Source organism: Sciurus vulgaris (genome assembly GCF_902686455.1).
Source record: "Sciurus vulgaris genome assembly, chromosome: X".
Taxonomy (NCBI): Eukaryota; Metazoa; Chordata; class Mammalia; order Rodentia; family Sciuridae; genus Sciurus; species Sciurus vulgaris.
Window position 1 is genome coordinate 80,283,123 of NC_136471.1, and position 21,158 is coordinate 80,304,280.

General features: G+C 37.0%; 1 protein-coding gene and 1 long non-coding RNA gene across 7 annotated transcripts in view; one reads left to right on the plus strand and one right to left on the minus strand.

Annotated features, from left to right (window-relative positions):
• EDA (ectodysplasin A) overlaps window positions 1-21,158 on the minus strand; it is a 374,177-nt gene that overhangs the window by 199,452 nt on the left and 153,567 nt on the right. The gene's annotated exons all lie outside the window — the stretch shown is intronic.
• LOC306651941 lies at window positions 1,312-18,601 on the plus strand. The gene is made up of 3 exons (XR_013761246.1): window positions 1,312-3,174; window positions 3,229-11,479; window positions 18,439-18,601. It is a non-coding gene; the product is annotated as an uncharacterized lncRNA (long non-coding RNA).

Consider the following 21,158-nt stretch of genomic DNA (forward strand, 5'->3'; position numbering starts at 1 on the left):
GATCCTATTGTTGTGGTTGTACATGATGTGCAGTTACAAAAAAAATAAAGAATGAAGAAAAAAGTCATCTATAAAAATGAAAAGAATTGGCACAAAAAAATTGTGTGGACTTTCTTTCCAACCATGAATAAAGATCTAGAAATAGATATATGATTAAAACCTATGAAAATCTGGAAAAAATATACATACTCCTTGGCCCAGAAAATTCACTTCTGAGAATTTGTTCGAGGAAATAATTAAGGATGTGTACACAGATTTAGTTATAATTATGTTTATTGCAGCACTGTCTGTAAGAGCAAAATTCTGGGAAAAAATCTGATATCTAACAGTAAAAGAATATTAAATATGCAATGATGCATCCATGCTACAGAATTTTATGTCACCAATTCTTCATAAAAATAGAAAAAGCTGTCATGAAATTCATATGGAAAAATAAAAGGCTCAGAATAGCCAAAGCAATCCTTAGGAAGAAGAGTGAAGCAGGAGGCATCACAGTACCAGATCTTAAATTATACTACAGAGTTACAGTACAAAAATAGCATGGTATTAGCACAAAAACAAACATGAACACCAATGGAACAGAATAGAAGAAACAAACCCACATAAATATAGTTAGCTCATAACTAGACAAAGGTGCCATAAATATCCATTGGAGGAAAGATAGTTTCTTCAACAAATGGTGCTGGGAAAACAGGAAATCTATATATACCAGAATGAAATTTAACCCCTTTCTCTCACCCTGTACAAAATTGAACTCAAAGTGGATCAAGGACTTAGGCATTAGGCCAGAGACCCTGCACCTATTAGAAGAAAATGTAGGCATAAATCTCTACCATGTCAGTTTAGGAACTGATTTCCTGAATAAAACTCCTAAAGTGGAAGAAATAAAATCAAGAGTCAATAAATGAAATGGTATCAAACTAGAAAGCTTCTTCTCAGCAAAGAAACAATTATGAATGTGAAGATAGAGCCTGTAGAATGGGAGAAAATATTTACCATCAGTGCCTCAGATAAGGGGTTAATTTCCAGGATATACAAAGAACTCAAAAACCTTAACACCTCCCCCCCCAAAATAATAACTCAATCAATAGATGGGAAAGGAACTGAACAGGCACTTCAGAGAAGGAGAAATACCAGTGATCAACAAATACATGAAAAATGTTCAACAACTCTAGCAATTAGAGAAACACAAATTAAAATGCACTGACATTCCATCTCACTCCGGTCAGAATGGCAATTATCAAGAATACAAGTAACAAGACATGTTGGTGAGGATGTGGGGGAAAAGGTATACTCATACACTGCTGGTGCAACCACTCTGGAAAGCAGAATGGAGATTCCTCAGAATCCTTGGAATGGAACCACCATTTGACCCAGTTAGCCCACTCCCTGGTACATACCCAAAGGACTTAAAATCAGCATACTACAGTAACACAGCCACATCAATGTTTATAGTAGCTCAATTCACAATAGCTAAGGTATGGAGCCAACCTAAGTGCCCTTCAACAGATGAATTGATAAAGAAAATGTGGTACATATATGCAATGGAATATAACTCAGGTATAAACAGAATGGCTTTATGACTTTGCCAGTATATGAATTGATCTGGAGACCATCATGCTAAGTGAATTAATACAATGCCAAAAAAACAAAGACTGAATGTTCTCTCCAATATGTGCATGCTAACACACAATAAAGGGGGGAGGGAAAAATAGAAGTTCCGTGAATTAGACAAAGGGGACTGAAGGGAAGTGAGTGGGGATGGGAATAGGAAACATAGTAGAATGAATTTGACACAACTTTTCTATGTTGATATATAAATATACTACCAGTGTAATTCCACATCATGTACAACCACAAGAATGGGATCCTAGTTAGAAAAGGGTATATTCCATGTATGTGTAATATATCAAAATACACTCTATTGCTGAATATATCTAAAAAGAACAAATTAAAAGAAGAATTTTATGAATCTCCCTTCTGAACTCTGGAGTTACATATTCAATGGTATATTCAACAGCTCTACTTGGCTATCCAAGGGTGAGCTTCTGATCTTCACCCTTCCATATACAAACAAATCTAATCCTTATCTCAGTAGCAAGAACCACCTTCTATAAAGTTCTCCAAGCCAGAAACCTAAAAGCCATCCTTCACTTTTCCTCTCATCATCCCATCTAATGAATTACCTAGTCCTATTTATTTTATCTCCTAAATATCTACAGAATCTAATTTTTAGTATTGTTACTGACAACAGAGCCACCATGATCTCACCTCATCTACTGCAATAGCCTCCTTACTGGTCTCCTCAAGTCCACTCTAGTTCTTTATAACATTCTCTATACTGAGGCCAGAAGGATTTTCTTAAAAATTCACAACTACCTGGTAAAATATAAAAGTCTGTATTTTGGTTTATAGCATTGTATCAATGTATACCTTCTGGTTTTGACAATTTTAATATGATTACTAAAGATGCTATTATTGGGGGAATATGGGTAAAAGGTTATGCTGGAACTCTTTGTACTGTTTTTGAAATTTCTTGTGAATTTAAATTATTTCCAAACAACAGTTAAACTAATTTAAATGTGAACTTGGGTATGGTGGTGCATGTCTGTAATCCCAGCCACTACAGAGGCTGAGGCAGGAGAATCAAGAGTTCAAAGCCAGTCTCAGCAACCTAATGAAGCACTAAGCAAATCAGCAAGGCACTTGGCAACTCAGGGAGACCCTGTCTCTAATAAAATATTAAAAGGGGGCTGGAGAAGTGACTCAGTGGTTGAGTGCCCCTGAGCTCAATCTTTGCTACCCTTCACCCCCCAAAATGTGAAGCTGATGGAAATATCCCTATTTAAAGTCCTTCAATGGTTTTCTGCCATTATTAAGCCAAAGAGTAAAATCCTCACTACTATACTGTACAATGTCCTGTAGTCATACATCTGCCTACATCTCACCTCTTTTTTAAAAACCTTTCCTCTCCTTTTTCTCTCTGGTTGCCATATCGGTATTTTAGTCTTTTGAATATACATTGTTTTTTTTTTTTTTATGCTACTCTTTCTTCTGTCCAGAAATTTCTTTTTCATCCCCTTCCTTGCCCAGTTAACTACCGTTCATCCAAGCATTTATAAGTGAAAAGCATTCAATAAATATTTGTTGACTGGATAAATGCAGCAAGGACAAGTTCAAATAGTGAACCCCGGCGTGTCAGGATGGCCGAGTGATCTAAGGCGCCAGACTCAAATAGTGAACCCCTTACCACCATACACATAAAGACGTTTCAATGGCAACAACCGGTAGTCTCCACTCAGCAGGCAAACTGTTTTCTCTAACCCATCCCTTGTTCTTTCCTGAATGATAAAAACCCATGAGAGGCTAAAACCACAAAATTTTCCAAATTCTTTTTCAGCTAGTGTATGGGTAAGTGTTTCAAAATTAACAAATGGTATTGTCTTCCAGACAGCTGTACTTCTAAGAAAGATTTTCCTAACTTGTGCATAAAACAGTTAACACAGCAGGTCTGGGATTAGTATCCTTAGAAAGGTCTGCCTACAAGTCTCGCACTTCTGGCACCTGAGAATTTTGGTTTTGGATGTGATTCCTACATCCCCTAACTGGTAAGGATGGCCTATTGTGCCTGGACTGCTTGTACAAACAATGTGCTTTATGTGGGACACCTACATTTCTTTTGGGAGAGCTGAAATTTGGATATGTGCTAGGCAGAATGTGCCTACATGACAAGCCCCTAGTGAAAACCCTGGGTGCTGAGTCTCCAATGGGCTTCTATGGGCAGAAATATTGCACACATGTTGCTGCAATTTTGATGCTGGGGGAATTAAGGGTGCCCTATGTAACTCCAATAGGAGAGGACTCTTGAAAGATCATGCCATGTATCTTTTCCCTTTGCAGATTTTTACTTTCCATGTCTTTGCTATAATAAATCATAGCCATGAGTATGCTGATGAGTCATCTTAGTGAATCTCTGGACCTGGGAATGGTCTTAGAAAACACTAATATACTAACTATGGATACAATTGTATAAGGACATAATAACTGAAGCTGCAGGAAAAATCTTTCAATCATTAGGGAGCAAATTTAAAAGCAAAAAGCAAGATGCAAGAGATGATAAAAGAGAAAGATGGAAAGTACCTCGTCCTTGATGGCATCACTTGGCCTAGGAATTTCTTAACCCAAGAACCATCTGACTGGTAAATTATAAAAGATAATGAAAACCATTTTAAAAAGCCAGTTAGAGCTAGGCATGGTGGTGCACACCTGTAATCCTAGTGCCTGTGGAGACTAAGGCAGGAGGATTGTAGAAAATTCAAAACCAGCCTCAGAAAATTAGAGAGGCCCTAAGCAACTTGGTGAGACCCTGTCTAAATAAATAAATAATTAATTAAAAATAAAACAAAAAGGGCCGGGGATGTAGCTTAGTGGATGTAGCACCCCTGAGTTGAATCCCTGGTACAAAAAAAGATATTTAGAGTTATATTTCATTATTTTTAGCCAAAAGAATCTTATCTATGCTGGGCATGGTGGCACACGCGTATAATCCCATTGAATTGGGAGGCTGAGGCAGGAGGATTGCAAGTTTGAGGCCAGACTAAGCAACTTAGTGAGATCCTGTCTCAAAATAAAAAATAAAAATGGTTGTAAATGTGGCTCAGGGGTTAAACACTCTTCAGTTCAGTCCCTAGTACCCCAACCAACCAAAAAATTTAATCTTACCTAATAAAAATGATATGGTATGATGGAATGCAAAATAAAACTTATATAAGATTTCCACCATCTTAATTTAATTCCCTTATAATCTACAGATACTGTATTTATGAAACAGATATTAGCCCTGAAAGGTTATGTTAATCAAATTTTTATAAAAGTACTATTTGCCTAATGACATACATTATAATTTCAGGAATACAACTTTAATTTGTTTGACTTTCAACTGGATATCACATTTATTTTCCCCATCTTATCCATGTTATGGTGATTAAGTATATGAAATTTTGGAGCCACGTTTCTTGAGAACAAATCCTAACCTTGTCACTTACAAGCTGGGTACATTAGACATACTTTACCTCTCTGTGCCCCATGTTTTTTTAATTTGAAAAATTGTAATAATATAGTTCCCACAAAATCGTGAGTTGTGAGAATTATGTAAGTAACACAAGCAAAGTACTTTAAAAGGGACTTGGCATCAATATATAAATATTTTGTTACTAATTTTCTTATTCCTATCTCCAGGCCTTTCCAAAGTACCACTAAATTCTATCAAGTTCTTAGGTATGATGTATCTTTCAATTTTGTGAATTCAAATTTTGTTTAAAAAATGACCATGGATTGATATTTGTTGAAGCCTAGTGATGTGTACATACATGCAGTGACCATTATACTAATGTTTCTCTATGTTCTCTATCACAAAAAAGCTTAAATAATGCATATCTTACCTCCCATAAGTGAAATATAAGCATATGTGTCCTTACAAGAGCAATATTTTATCCAAGTGAAAAGCAAAACTCTATTTCGCTTATTATGATAAGTGCTTCAATTGCCTGTTTCGAGGGGTGTTTTGTGTGAAAATATTATACACATTTAGAGCATTTGTTAAGTAAACAAATACATCATGAGAAAATTTCAGACTGTCAAAATTTATAATTTATCCAAGAATTCTACAAGATCCTTTGAACTGCAGGTAAACAGCATTGATGGTATATGTAAATATGATGGTGTGGAGCAGGCCATCTACAAGCTTTGCTCTATTTCACAAAAAGACAGACACTGGTTCATGTGAAACATATTATTCTGTAAAAACATATGAACCTGAGAACAATAATAACAAATGATGGTTTCCAGGTGATTCATCCTTTGTTTTGTAATACTTTGGGACCCAAATGGTCTTACTACATATACACGGTATGCTACATATATTGAGAGACTCCAAGCAGCAGGCTGTTTCAGTCACTGACTTGGTCATGCACTGGATGTTCTTCTTAATTAATGTGCTATCTACTGAATTATGTTTAAATAACCTATGTAGTAAAGCAACTAAATGGATAAAAGTAGAATATGAACACATTCTGTCTCACACACAAATTTTGACAAAAGGGACTTGAAATGTTTTCTCATGGCATAGTTCCTGTACTAAATTACTAGGTTTCATTATACATTTTTATTCCCCAAATTCATGTGAATACTCATAAATCTGATCTACTAGGGGTTTTGAGAACTGGTAATTTAAGTCCTCAAGATGTGCTGGTAGAATAAACCTAGTAAACATCTATAAGGTTTTAAAAGAGGACTGAGAATTAGAAACCTAGGTTCATGTTGGACTCAAGATTATTATTTTTGACATTTACCAAATTAAAAAGTGCCTCTCTGCCTTGATTTTCCCTCTTTATTTAGCAAAGAGTTGGCATCCACCACTTGGGATGGTAAACTATTTTAGTAGATTGCCCGTCTGCTTTCTAAAAGCTATGACAAGATACTATGTAAGTATAACCTGAAAAGTAGATGGTCTTAAAAAAGAATGAATACAGAAAAAAGGAAAAGAGAGCCAAGGAGGGATAAAGAAAGAACATTAATAAAATAGTGGAAGGCAAGATAGGAATGGCATAGTACTACTGAGAGCAAGGAACAATTTTGAGAAGGTACATCACATACATGAAGAATAAGAATTGAATAAAGGCCAGTGGGTTTGGAATTTAGCCTGAAATGACTTTGACAATGGTTTTAATAGAATGGTGATAGTAGATAGCTAAAAGGAAATAGAGATGGCTGGTCTAGAGCATTCATTTGCCCCAAGGAATCTAAGATACCTTCATCACCCAAAATCTCTGCTGATTTCATAAATCCTCGTTTGGTCATTCTGCTGCTAACTCTGTCTGGTTCTGCTAAGAAACAAGAACAGATTGTATTTCCCACCCTAAATCACCCAACATCTCTTCTGTCATGCAAACCGATCCAAGATCTTTGAACTACTCCAGGTAACCATACCTATTTAATCAAATAAGAAATATTTCAGTTATTTATTTAAACTTTTAATTCCAATGATTCTATTTACATCTAACCCAAGTAGGTTTAATTTTAATGGAACTTATGTCTGACATACACTGATATTAATTTTTAAATACATTTTTTAGTTGTAGACAGACATGATTCCTTTATTTTATTTATTATTTTTATGTGGTGCTGCGGATTGAACCTAGGGCCTCACATGTGTTAGGCAAGCACTCAATCACTGAGCTAAAACCCCACCCCTTAATTCTTATTCTATAGTTATTAATTAATAAAAAGTTACATTTATACTTCATACTTATGAAAGTAACTTTCAGAGTCTGAAGAAAATGGCTATTTTGTGATGTGGTGAATGAATGATCCATAGAAAATAATTAATGAATGTGGTCTCAATTAATTCTACATAAGAAGTAACCCTGTAGTACACGTGAGGAAAGGAAAAAATATCCCATGTCAGTTACTTAAACCTCTTTTCCTCTTGAGTATATGTATATGTGTTGTTTTGTTCTAGTAATAGTTTGAGAGCCCGGGTAAATTGTATTTTATATTCTTTATCAAGTTTTTCAGTCTCCCAGTCCTTGATTAGCTTCAAACTTCAAAGATCCTTTTGTCAGTTAATTCACAACAGAGAAGCCAGGCACCATGTGCTCTACGGGCCTGCTCCCTAGCCTAGGTCTGCAATTTATTGCAATATATTTTAAATAGACTATCCCTAAGACACCTCGATTAACAAATCCTCCAGGAATAAAGCTCCTCCATAATGAAATTGGCTCTGCATAAAAAAATACCACTATATAATCGCACAAAACAGCTCTAATGTGCCTTGCAGTTGAATACAGTTGCTAAGCTACACATTTGTGTGGCCACGCAAGACCAAAATAACTTTAGGCAAGGATCCTTAACCCCTCCCTTTCCTTAAGTCCAAGTCTCCTTAGTAGCTGTTCAATGTTTTCTAGAATATTTAATGTAATTTGTCTAAACAGAATTGATAACAATCATTCAATTGTTTGGGGGGCAAAAAAATCAAATTTTATGCATGACTGATTGAACTTTCTACTCTTCCCTCACCTATCCAATCCTTATCATGATGGCATTCTTCATGCACAATCCTTTTTCTTTATCAAGCAATAGAAATGGTCCTGATACCAGCTTTCACTATCTCTAACCATTCAAGTTCATATTTGGCTTCCTTGCTGGAAAACAAGCCAGGAGTTGACTTGGCTGTAGGTACTTCTGGGAACAAAGAGAACACTGCAGATTCTTCCAATATTTAGCACCTGCCTTATCCCCCATGTCTTTTCCCTCTAAACTCCCTCCTCACTCCATTATTAATTTACAAATGTAATCTTCCCCTCCCTGTGCTATGATACTCTAAGATATATATTTTACATGTTCTGGGCCATCAAGGAGGGTTACTGGTATTTAATATTTTGCTACTATACTTACCTTTTTGGTATTTTTACTATTTGTCATGAAGACTTTGATGATTAAACTATGACAATAATTTCCCTTTTTTTTCTTTTTGGTACCAGGGATGGATCTCAGGGGTATTTTACCACTGAGCCACTCCTAAGCCATTTTTAATATTTTATTTAGAGACAGGGTCTCACTGAGTTGCTTAGGGCCCATCTAAATTGCTGAGGCTGGCTTTCAATTCACAATCCTCCTGCCTCAGCCTCCCGAGCTGCTGGGATTATAGGCATGCACCACTGCACCTGGCTGCTTACCTTCTATTTTTTAATCAAAGAATTTCTGTATAACAAATACAATTATATATCTAGTATCCTGATCATAAAGGTAAATTTTGTTTTAAGTGTCTTTAGGTCACTTAGGAGCCATACAAAGAAAAAAGTGTACACAAGATAATTCCTCTAATTAGAAGACTTCCCTAAGACATTCAAAACATGATTAACTTTAATGTAATAAGAATACCTCCACAGTAACAGTTGGAAAACTTTTTCTGTAAAGATCCAATTAGTCAATATTTGGGACTTTGTGAATAACACAGTCTCTCTGTTGTAACTACCCAACTCTATAGGTGTACTGCAAAGGTAGCGATAGACAATATGGAAATGATTGAGGATGGTAGTGTTTTAATGAAAACATTTATGGACAGATAATAACGTGTTAGTGAGGTTGTGGAGAAATTGGGCTCTCATAAACTGCTGGTCGTTGGATAACAAAAGGTTAAACAGTTACTACATGACTCAGTAATTCTACTTAAAGTTGTATACTCAAGACAAGTGAATTCATGTCCACACAAAAAATTTGTACATGGATGTTCATGGAAGTACTACTAATAATGACCAAAAGATGGAAACAACCTAAATGCCCATTGACTAGTACATAAATAAAATGTATGAAATGTACAGACATAGAAAGAAATTAAGGACTGATATAGGCTACAACATGAATGAACCTTGTAAACACAATGATAAGTGAAAGAGGTCAGTCCCAAAAGATGGCATATTATATAATTCCATCTACATGAAATGTCCATCACTGGCAAATATATAGAGATAGAAAGTGGGATAGGGGACATTCACGGAAAATGGGGAGTGACTGCTAATGGGCATGGAGTTTCTTGTTAGAGTGATGAAGATGTTCTAAAATTGATTATGGTAATGGGTGTACAACTCCATGAATATGTTAAAAATAACTGAACTGGACAACATAAATAGGTGAATTACATGGTTTGTGAATTATATCTCAACACTGCTGCCAATAAATGTTTATCTATAAAAACAAGCAATGAGCTAGATTTGGCCTAATAATAAGTAAGTACTCTTAGAGATATTGTGTGGGGATTTAAAATGTTATAGGGACTAAGGGTTAGGTATAGAATTCTTTTTGAGCAATGCACATACACATACATATATGTGCATACCTATACATATATGGATAGTTAAATCTTATTTGTAAGAGAAGTAGCCACAAGTTTTATTTCTGTCTTTAAACCACAAATACTAAAGTGACTTGCAAAGCCCTAACAGAAAAAAATTGGTGTTCCATGTTTTATCAGTTGGTAGTCAAGTTGCACCATAGTAATAAAATCTCTCTCTACTACTTCATGAAATATTCTTAAATAACCACAATGGTATCAGAGACTAAAAGAATTCACAAAGATAGAAGATGGAAGGCATCCGTGTATTGAGTGGAGCAGAGGTCAGTAAACTATGGTCAATCGTGTAAGCTATCTTTGTTTTGAGGTGAAATTCATAACATAAAACTAAACATTTTTAAGTGTACAATTTAGTAACATGTAGTTACTAAATGTTAGGCAACCATCACCTATAATAATTCCAAAACATTTTTATCACTCCCAAAGGAGACCTCATGTCCACTAAGCAGCCATTCCCTATTCCTAATTGACCTCTACCTAGACTCTTGAAAGCACTAATATGCTGTCTCTATGGATTTATATATTCTGGATGTTTCATATTGATGAAATCATACATGTGGAACTTTTGTCTGGCTTCTTTTGCTTGGACTGATTTTAATGTTTATTAATATCACAGTTATGAATCAGTACTTCATTCCTTTACATTATGGAATAATACTCCTCTGTATGGGTATGCTACAATTTGATTATCCACTGATCCAGTGACAGATATTTGGATCATTTCCACCTTTTGGCAATCGTGAATACTACAAATATCCGTGGACAGTTGTTTGTTTGAATATCTGCTTTCAACTCTTATGGATATATACATTAGAGTAGAATTGCTGGATCCTATGGCAAATTGCAAAAGTGCTTTCCACAGTATCTTTATCATTTTACATTCTAGCCAGCAAAATAATAGGACTCCAATTTCTCTGAATCTTTCTCAACACTTGTTATTTTTCATATTTCTTAATTACAGATATCCTTTTGTGGTGTGAAGTGACTTTTATTTGTACTTCCCTAATGATTAATAATGGTGAGCACTTTTTCCTTCACTTGCCAGACAACTGTATATATTCTTTCCAGAAATGTCCCTGCCTATTTTTGTAAATATAAATTTTACTAAAAAATTTTACTACTGCTTTCTTATTCATGTACTATCTATGGCAATATATCCAATATATCAATAGACTTGAGTAACTGTGACAGAAGCCTATAGCCCACAAAGCCCAAATTATTTAGTCCCTGGCCCTTTACAGAAAATGTTCGTGAACCATCAAGATAGATATTTGGGCCCTAAAATTGCAGGAAATATTTTTTAAAAAGAGAGAAAGAAAGCAAAATATAAAGCTAACCCTAAAAACAAGATAGATGTGTCATTCATTGGATTGCCCCATTTATGTCTAAGAAAACTGGGGACCAGAAGATTCAAGCTCACACAAAGAGGAATCTGTCTACAAGAATTCTTGTCTACTGGAGGTATATAAAATTCCTTTCCTAAACAAGAAAAGGTATAAACTGGTGTTCCTATACTGCATATTTAACAACTAAATGTCCTGACTACAATTCAAAAGTAAATGGAGATGGGTTTTCAAGATGGCGGCCTAGAGGGTGGCTGCATTACGTGTTGCTCCAGAACTCAGGATTCAAGAGAGGAGATATTGAGACGCTAGGGACCAACTCAAAGTAGCCGGGTGACTCTCACCCCCTGGGGGGGCATCCCGGATGGGACGGGGGTCCCGGAACGCAGGAAACTTTGTGAAGTAGAACTGCCGGCGAGACGCCCCTCCCCCCGCTGGAGCGCCATAGAGGAGGCCTGTCGGCACAGCGCTGGGACTCGGAGCAGCCACTGGGGCTCCGGCGGCTGCCCGGGGGAGGAGAGGCGGGGAGAACTGTGTGGACTCAGGACACCGGGGCCTGCCCTGAGGAGGAGGAGAGGAGTGTGGCCACTTGGATTCGGAGAGACTGTGCCAGAGCTGCAGGCGGTTGCCAGAGGAGAAGCCGCGCGGCGAGCTGTTTGGAATCAGAACGACGCTTCTGAACCCCGGGGCCTGCCCTGAGGACGAGGAGGAAGAGGAGCAGCCGCTTGGATTCGGGCGACTATACGGGAACTACAGGCGGTTGCCAGAGAAGGGGCTGCGTGGCGAGCTGTTTGGACCCTGACCACTTCTGAACCCCGGGGCCTGCCCGGAGGAGTAGGAGAAGGAGGAGAAGGAGCGCGGCGGGTCCTTTGGACTCGCAGTGACTGCATTAGCGCTCCAGGCGGCTGCTCAGAGGAGAAGGCGAGTGGTGAGTTATTTGGTCTTAAAGTGACAGCTCCTGAACACAGGGGGGCTGCCTGGAGGAGAAGCGTGGTGGGACGCTTGGTCTTGAGGGACCACACCAGAGCTCCGGGCGGTGGCCCAGAGGACCCGTGCAGCGGGTCACGTGGATTCAGAGCCACTCAGAGGGACTGCTCCTGAACACCCGGGGGGTTATCTGGAGAAGGAGGAGGAACAGGCAGGGTCACTTCGACTCGGAGTGATTGATTGCCCCGGGCTACGGGTGGTTGGTGGGAGGAGGAGGCACGAAGTGAGTTTCTTGGACTCCTAGTGACCGCACCGGCATACTGGGCAGCTGTCTGGAGGAAGAGGCCTGTGGCGGGTCTCTGGGACTCAGAGCGATTGTTCGGGGCCACAGGTGGCTGCTCAGAGGAGGGGCCACGCAGCCAGGCGATTAGGTGCAGAACAGGGTCCCAGGATCTAGGAGGCTTCTGGGTGGAAGAGCCGCACAGAGACAGGCTTAGGGCGGAGCGAAGGTTCCAGGCCTATGGGCAAATTCTCTGAGGAGGGGCAGCCTAAGGAGATTCATCTGCGAAGGGTGAGGCTCCCAGGCCCAGGAGGTAGGGCCGGGCCCCTGGAAACTTTGCAGAGGAAGGCAGCCCAGCCCAGGCAGTAGATGTAAATTGAGGGGAACCTCTAGGAGGAAACTGACCAGCGAGACCTCCCCACCGGGTGAGTCTTCCCTGCTGGGTGAGGTTTCCCACAAGGACGGTAAAACCAGAGGCTCAGGCCCAAACAGGCCTTGCCTCAGCCCACAGCCTAGGTCCCCTTTGGATGACCATTGGTCAACAAGTGGAGGCACCTCTGCCCACTAGCAGGGAATATACCCCACCTGAAGGCCACCACTCCTAGAGAGGCAGCTTCCTTGTGGAGCACCGCATTATCAACCTCCTCCAAGACTTCAGCCTACTGAAGGCTAAGAGGGGATATATATAGAAATCTTCAGGGTCATTGTAAATCAACAGAGGAAATCTGCAATATCTCAGCGGTCCACTGATATCTGAACAACATGAGAAAACAAGGAAAGAAAATGCTGAAAACAAATCTAGATGTTACATCAATAAAACCCAATGACAGCATGGCAGAAGAAATGACAGAAAAGGAGTTCAGAATGTACATAATTAAAATGATCAGAGAAGCAAACGAGGAGATGAAAGAGCAAATGCAAGCATTGAATGATGAGATGAAAGAGCAAATGCAAGCATTGATTGATCGCACCAATCGACAGTTAAAAGAGCAAATACAGGAAGCAAAAGATCATTTCAATAAAGAGTTAGAGATATTGAAAAAAAACCAAACAGAAATCCTTGACATGAAGGAAACAATAAACCAAATTAAGAACTCCATAGAAAGCATATCCAATAGGATAGAACACCTGGAAGACAGAACCTCAGACATTGAAGACAAAATATTTAACCTTGAAAACAAAGCTGAACAAACAGAGAAGATGGTAAGAAATCATGAACAGAATCTACAAGAACTATGGGATATCATGAAAAGGCCAAATTTAAGAATTATTGGGATTGAGGAAGGCCTAGAGAAACAAGCCAAAGGAATGGACAACCTATTCAATGAAATAATATCAGAAAATTTCCCAAATCTGAAGAATGAAATGGAAAATCAAGTTCAAGAGGCTTACAGGACTCCAAATACACAAAATTACAACAGACCCACACCAAGGCACATTATAATGAAAATACCTAACATACAAAATAAAGACAGAATTTTAAAGGCTGTGAGAGAAAAGAACCAAATTACATTCAGGGGGAAACCAATACGCATATCAGCAGATTTTTCAATCCAGACCCTAAAAGCTAGAAGGTCCTGGAACAACATTTTTCAAGCCCTGAAAGAAAATGGATGCCAACCAAGAATCTTATACCCAGCAAAACTTACCTTCAAATTTGACGATGAAATAAAATCCTTCCATGATAAACAAAAGCTAAAAGAATTTACAAAAAGAAAGCCAGCATTACAGAACATTCTCAACAAAATATTCCATGAGGAAGAGATGAAAAACAAAGAAGCAAATCAGCAAAGGGAGGAATTATCCTAAAGGAATTGTCAAATAAAGGAGGAAACAAGTTGTGTCAAACAAATAAATAAACAAAATTTTAAAAATGAACCAAATGACCGGGAAACCAAATCATTTCTCTATAATAACCCTGAACGTTAATGGCCTGAATTCATCAATCAAAAGACATAGACTGGCAGACTGGATTAAAAAGAAAGATCCAACAATATGTTGCCTGCAAGAGACTCACCTCATAGAAAAAGATACCCATAGATTAAAGGTGAAAGGATGGGGAAAAACATACCATGCACATGGACTCAGCAAAAAAGCTGGAGTATCCATCCTCATTTCCGATAATGTGGACTTCAAGCCAAAGTTAGTCAGAAGGGATAAAGAAGGTTATTTCATACTGCTTAAGGGAAGCATAAATCAGCAAGATATAACAATCATAAACATCTATGCCCCAAACAGTGGCTCATCTATGTATGTCAAACAAATCCTTCTCAATTTCAGAAACCAAATAGACCACAACACAATAATACTAGGTGATTTTAACACGCCGCTCTCACCACTGGACAGATCTTCCAGACAAAAATTGAGCAAAGAAACCATAGATCTCAACAACACAATCAATAATTTAGACTTAACGGACATTTATAGAATATTCCATCCAACCAAGAGTGAATACACTTTCTTCTCAGCAGCACATGGATCCTTCTCTAAAATAGACCATATATTATGCCACAAAGCTAATGTTAGCAAATACAAGAAGATAGAGACACTAGCATGTATTCTATCAGATCATAATGGATTGAAGTTAGAAATAAATGAAAGAGTAAAACACAGAAACTATTCCAACATCTGGAGGTTAAACAATATGCTATTATATGATGAATGGATAACAGAAGATATTAAGAAGGAAATTAAAAAATTCTTAGAGGTAAATGAGAACAAAGAAACATCATATCAAAACCTCTGGGACACTATGAAAGCAGTACTTAGAGGGAAATTTATTTCATGGAGCGCATTTAATAAAAGAAGTAAAACTCAACAAATAAACAACCTAACACTACAGCTCAAAGCCTTAGAAAAAGAAGAACAGAACAGCACCAAAAGTAGTAGAAGACAGGAAATTGTTAAACTCAGAGCTGAAATCAATGAAATTGAAACAAAAGAAACAATACAAAAAATTGACAAAATAAATAGTTGGTTCTTCGAAAAAATAAACAAAATTGATAAACCTTTAGCCACACTAACAAAGAGAAGACGAGAGAAAACCCAAATCACTAAAATTCGGAATGAACAAGGAAATATCACTACAGACAGGATGGAAATACAAAACATAATTAGAAGCTATTTTGAAAATCTATACTCCAACAAAATAGAAAATTTCGAAGACATCAACAGGTTTCTAGAGACATATGAATTGCCTAAACTGAATGAGGAGGACATAAACAATTTAAATAGACCAATTTCAAGTACTGAAATAGAAGAAGTCATCAAAAGCCTACCAACAAAGAAAAGTCCGGGACCAGATGGGTTCTCAGCCGAGTTCTACAAAACCTTTAAGGAAGAGCTCATTCCAATACTTCTCAAAGTATTCCATAAAATAGAAGAGGAGGGAACCCTCCCAAACTCATTCTATGAAGCCAATATCACACTGATACCTAAACCAGACAGAGACTCATCAAGGAAAGAAAATTTCAGACCAATATCCTTAATGAACATCGACGCAAAAATTCTCAACAAAATTTTAGCAAATCGCATACAAAAACATATTAAAAAGATAGTGCACCATGATCAAGTGGGTTTCATCCCAGGGATGCAAGGTTGGTTCAACATCAGGAAATCAATAAACGTAATTCACCATATTAATAGACTTAAAGTCAAGAATCACATGATTATTTCAATAGACGCAGAAAAAGCATTTGATAAAATACAGCACCCCTTCATGCTCAAAACACTAGAACAAATAGGGATAGTGGGAACATTCCTTAATATTGTAAAGGCCATTTATGCTAAGCCCATGGCTAATATCATTCTAAATGGTGAAAAGCTGAAAGCATTCCCCCTAAAAACTGGAACAAGGCAGGGATGCCCTCTTTCACCACTTCTATTCAACATCGTTCTTGAGACTCTGGCCAGAGCAATTAGACAAACCAAAGAAATTAAAGGGATACGAATTGGAAAAGAAGAACTCAAACTATCCCTGTTCGCTGATGACATGATTATATATTTAGAGGAACCTGGAAATTCCACCAGAAAACTCTTAGAACTCATAAGTGATTTCAGTAAAGTAGCAGGTTACAAGATCAATGCCCATAAATCCAACGCATTTTTATACATAAGTGATGAATCTTCAGAAAGAGAAATTAGGAAAACTACCCCATTCACAATAGCCTCGAAAAAAATGAAATACTTGGGAATCAATCTCACAAAAGAGGTGAAAGACCTCTACAATGAGAACTATACAACACTAAAGAAAGAAATTAAAGAACACCTTAGAAGATGGAAAGATCTTCCATGTTCTTGGATAGGAAGAATTAATATTGTCAAAATGGCCATACTACCTAAAGTGCTATACAAATTCAATGCAATTCCAATTAAAATCCCAATGACGTACCTTACAGAAATAGAGCAGGCAATTATGAAATTCATCTGGAAGAATAAGAAACCCAGAATAGCTAAAGCAATCCTTAGCAGGAAGAGTGAAACAGGGGGTATTGCAATACCAGATCTTCAACTCTACTACAAAGCAATAGTAACAAAAACGGCATGGTATTGGTACCAAAATAGAAAGGTAGATCAATGGTACAGAATAGAGGACACGGACACAAACCCAAATAAATACAATTTTCTCATACTAGACAAAGGGGCCAAAAATATGCAATGGAGAAAAGATAGCCTCTTCAACAAATGGTGCTGGGAGAATTGGAAATCCATATGCAACAGAATGAAACTAAACCCATATCTCTCACCATGCACGAAACTAAACTCAAAATGGATTAAGGACCTCGGAATCAGACCAGAGACCCTGCAGATTATAGAAGAAAAAGTAGGTCCAAATCTTCATCTTGTTGGTCTAGGACCAGACTTCCTTAACAGGACTCCCATAGCACAAGAAATAAAAGCTAGAATCAACCACTGGGATAGATTCAAACTAAAAAGCTTTCTCTCAGCAAAGGAAACTATCAGCAATGCGAAGAAAGAGCCTACAGAGTGGGAGAATATCTTTGCCAATCATACTTCAGATAGAGCACTAATCTCCAGAATCTATAAAGAACTCAAAAAACTCTACTCCAAGAATTCAAACAGTCCAGTCAACAAATGGGCTAAGGAAATGAATAGACACTTCACAGAAGAAGATCTACAAGCAATCAACAAACATATGGAAAAATGTTCAACATCTCTAGTAATAAGAGAAATGCAAATCAAAACCACCCTAAGGTTCCATCTCACCCCAATTAGAATGGCGATTATCAAGAATACGAGCAACAACAGGTGTTGGCGAGGATGTGGGGAGAAAGGTACACTCATACACTGCTGGTGGGGCTGCAAATTAGTGCAGCCGCTATGGAAAGCAGTGTGGAGATTCCTTAGAAAACTTGGAATGGAACCACCATTTGACCCAGCTATCCCACTCCTTGGCCTATACCCAAAGGACTTAAAATCTGCATACTACAGAAATACAGCCACATCAATGTTCATAGCTGCTCAATTCACAATAGCCAGACTGTGGAACCAACCTAGATGCCCTTCAATTGATGAGTGGATAAAGAAACTGTGGTATATATATACTATGGAATATTACTCAGCCATAAAGAATGATAAAATTATGACATTTGCAGGCAAATGGATGAAATTGGAGAATATCATGCTAAGTGAGATAAGCCAATCTCAAAAAGCCAAAGGACGAATGATATCGCTAATAAGTGGAGGTTGACACATAATGGGGGGGAGGGAAGGGTTAGAGTTAGGGTTAGGGAGGGGGGCAAGTATAGAGGAAGGAACTACTGTATAGAGGGTAAAGAGGGGTGGGAGGGGTGGGGGGAAGGGAAAAAAATAACACAATGAATCAAACAACATTGCTCTATGTAAATTTATGATTACACAAATGGTATGCCTTTACGCCATGTACAAACAGAGAAACAACATGTATCCCATTTGTTTACAATAAAAAAAAAAAAAAAAAAAAAAGTAAATGGAAATAGATAGGCAGACCTCTTAACACTTTGAATAAACCAATGATTATTGTATTTAACAGCCAGTATAAAAATCTAATGGATGTTTCAATTGTTGAAAACCACAGTATATACTTGTGATTTACCACAAAAAGTTTTAGAAGGTTTATTTAGTAAGTGCATTAAGAAAGGAAAATGATACCCTCCAATTTCATCCATTTTGATAAGCGGATGAGGACATACGGGGGTTGGGGGTAGGAGGGGTTAGTGTTAGGGGTAGGGTTAGGTTTAGGGTTAGGGATAAGGAGGGTGGTAAGAATGAGGAAGAAAGGAATGTATGGAGGGAAAAGAGGGGTGGGAGGGGAGGGGGGAAGGGGAAAAAATAACAAAATGAATCAAACAACATTGCCCTATGTAAATTTATGATTTTTAATTAAAATTAAAAATTAAAAAAAAAAAGAAAGGAAAATGAAGGGGCACTCAAAAGCCAGACTTTCTAAATAGATTAAGGAGGAGACATTTAACAAGCACTTCCTGGTATTCAGACTCTTCCACCTTTAATGGTATGAGATTTAGATCACTATTTATCACTGTTCAGGTGTCTGGCTCATCTTTTGCCTCCAGTTATTTTTCCCTCAATCAATAACACTAGAAACCAATAGGAAAACCATACTTCCTGTGATTTGTCTGTAGCTACAGAGTTTCTTGCTTTGGCACACCAGCTTGAATTCAAATGTTTAATGAAGTCTCAACTACATTTAGGGAACCTCTACTTGTCAGCATTTCTATAATCTCAGCATATTAACTTTGACTTTTGTATTATACTGCTATAATCAAATGAAAATACCACTGGGAAAAACTTGTACATTCCAAGATTACACAAAAGGTTTGAATTAAAAGATAAACCTCATAAACTCTACTAAATATGGTCATTATATAGATTTGACATGAATAGAAATTTAGACTTTGTTATAAAAAAACAGCAGTATCTCTTATGACAGGAGTCATAAATCACACAAAGAGGAATCTATCTACCAGAATGCTTGACTACTGGAGGTGCATGTAAAATTCCTTCCCTAGACAAGAAAAGGTATAAGCTTGTTTTCACATACTGCATATTCACCCTCCACATACATTTTTAGCAAAACTTTTTCTGAAATGCTAATTTATCTTTAACATTATAGGACTGTTTTATATTTAAACTTACAATTTTATAATACATACTTCAATTTATAATTTTAATAATTTGGAATGCAATTTCATGAAACTCTTTCCCCATAAAATTTATATAACATCACAAAATAATGTAGTCTCATTTGGTTCATGACTCTCATTAAACCATGTGACATATGCAAGATGACAGGGACAATTGAAAGATCATAGAAGAAAGATTACCATCAGAGATTGAAAAGGACTATCAGGAGATTAAACAATTTCTGTGAGTCAATACTTATCTAAATGATATTAGGTAGTTTTTTATTCCTAACTTGGCTTGTAAAATCCAAGGGTTAGATGTGCTCAATCTACCACGGTAATTTCTAACCCCCCAAATTACAAACTGCATATAATTACCTTAATCAGAATCCTATCCAGTCAATAATTTTGAATAAACAGATGAGAAATCAAAATTATCCTTTAAAAAGGTATGACCTGCCCTGAGTTCTGGCCACCCTACCAAAGAATGGAGGAATTGTCACCAAAATACTCACGCACTCATCCCCAACATTCATTAGAGATTTCTAAAGAACCACAAATGATCAAATTTAACCTCTATACTAGTATACTTTATGAAACTTTTCTGAAAAATGGTCCACAATTAACAGAAACCATTGGTCTAAACTACTGGAGAAAATGCTTACAGTTTATTTGTAAAGGAAAAGAATCTCTAACTGAAGTACATTTGAATTTTTTCAGGAGATAACCATACCTAAGGAAAAGAAGTTATCAAAAGAAAAATAATAAATATTTAGAAACTGTATTTTTTGGCACTCTAGGATACTGAGGTACTTCAGGAGTTCTGCCAGTACTTAATTTAAAAATCATTTTTAAATATTTTAACATTTTTAAAAGCTGAAATAAAAATTAAGAACTACAAAAAACACACCTGAATATGCTATATATTAAATACATAATGATGAAGACCACCTACTCATTAACTTGTATTATCAAGTCAACTAGTGTATGCTCAAATCCAAAAATAAATTTTCTCCTGCCACTTCTGTGTATATAATAAAGTACTTCTGGATAGACTGATGATTAGAAAGGTCACAGCTCCCCTCTTATTCATGGCTATGCATTTCTGCTCATATAACATTTTAAAACAAGCACAAAACCATAGCACATGTGCCAAAGCCTTGCCTCACACAAAATTAAAACTGTGCATATCAGTTTGACTATGCCTTTTCATATTAAAATAATCAGTTGTAACATAACAAGTAGAGACATTTATACATTGCATTATAATTTATGCACCTGTGAGTATTAGATGCTTTTCAAAAATATTTTTGTTAAATATGAGCACTTGTCTGATATTGTATTGAGTCAACTTTACAATGAAAGCTTCCATTAGTATTCTACTAAGCATGAGGATTAGTTAATTAAATAATGATCTATGATTATAAAATGAGCTATTAAAATGTGTTGCCATTTAGAATTATCTGTATGAGTCAAGATTTTTTCCATAGTATGCCTCACAACCAAACTACAGAAATATAATAGATGTTGAGAAATATAATACAGGATATAATTAT